The following is a 432-nucleotide window of genomic DNA, read 5'->3' as shown; positions in this document are numbered from 1 at the left end:
TTACAATCATCATGTTAATTTCAATGTCTCAACGTTGGGCTATGCATTAAAATAGTTTTCTGTTGTTTTGCTTATTAGAAAATGCAGATATTTACTTTTTTGTTTTAATATATAGATTAAACAAAGCCAAAGTTTGTTTGTGAAAAGGAAGCGCATATAAAAATAACCTGAATAATATAATAAGAGTTTTGAATGTTAGATTGGATGAAAATTTATGTATGCGTGATATGTTTTGCTGTATTTCTGCATTGGGAGCATATTTACTTTTGTGCTTTCTTGTATTGACTTCATCCTTGTGGATATAGTTTAGTATTTCTAAGCACTAAAAACGTGTTTTATGTTTAGATAATAATCCATGCAATAAATGGGGAGAGCATACATGTACCCTGTCAGGATAGCCTATTGTTAAAATTTCCAGGAAGCCTTAAAAAA

The sequence above is a fragment of the Mugil cephalus genome, chromosome 6 (assembly GCF_022458985.1).
Source record: "Mugil cephalus isolate CIBA_MC_2020 chromosome 6, CIBA_Mcephalus_1.1, whole genome shotgun sequence".
NCBI classification, from domain to species: Eukaryota; Metazoa; Chordata; class Actinopteri; order Mugiliformes; family Mugilidae; genus Mugil; species Mugil cephalus.
The sequence above is the reverse complement of the archived record's forward strand: the minus strand, read 5'-3'. Positions refer to the sequence as shown.